The sequence below is a fragment of the Bison bison genome, unplaced genomic scaffold (genome assembly GCF_000754665.1).
Source record: "Bison bison bison isolate TAMUID 2011002044 unplaced genomic scaffold, Bison_UMD1.0 scf7180017864255, whole genome shotgun sequence".
NCBI lineage: Eukaryota > Metazoa > Chordata > Mammalia > Artiodactyla > Bovidae > Bison > Bison bison.
In genome coordinates, this window is record NW_011494827.1 from 2,618,581 (window position 1) to 2,619,299 (window position 719).

The 719-nt window shown below is 52.3% G+C and overlaps 1 pseudogene; it reads right to left on the reverse strand.

The window, feature by feature from the left end:
* The window catches only part of LOC104994296, a 1,912-nt pseudogene extending 1,464 nt beyond the window's left edge, over positions 1-448 (reverse strand).
* Positions 449-719: the final 271 nt, after the last annotated feature.

The following is a 719-nucleotide window of genomic DNA, read 5'->3' on the forward strand; positions in this document are numbered from 1 at the left end:
AGCGTTCCGAGTACTTTCTCTGCACTGGGAAACATGTGGCTGCTGCTCCAGATCTCCACAGGCAGTTCAACGGACTTGTTAAAAGCAGCTGGGGTCCACTGCTTAGAGATACTGACTTTGACCTTGCTAATGTTTTTCTCCATGCGTGGAGCAATGGAGTAACTGAAGAAGATGAGCAGGGATGTGACCACGTGGTGATGGCTGAACTGGGAGAGCACAGTTCCTCTCTGAAAAATACTTGGCCAGGCCGTGTGCCTCCTGACCTTCCTTCTCACCGTGACTTTAAAGTCTGGACAATGGATGGTTTATATCATTTCTTCTTTGGCCGCTTATGCACCAGAGATCTGGAGTAGTAATCGCGCTCTGGCCAGCTGCTCTGCTTGCTCCACTGGGTCAGCCTTGCCTGCAACCCCTTGGCTCCTGCCCGCCACCTCACCTGGGCCGCCATGCCAGGGTTTCCCCTAATTTCCTTTATTCTTAGTCATCATATAGCATGTGCTAGGCACCAGGCAGAATTCTAAGATGGCCCCAGCGAACTTTACCTTCAGATACCCCATGGACTGTGGTCTGCCAGGCTTCTCTGTCCATGGGGATTCTCCAGGCAAGAATACTAAAGTGGGTTGCCGTGCCCTCCTCCAGGGGGTCTTCCCAACCCAAGGATTGAACCCAGGTATCCTGCATTGCAGACGGATTCTTGACTATCTGGGCCACCAGAGAAG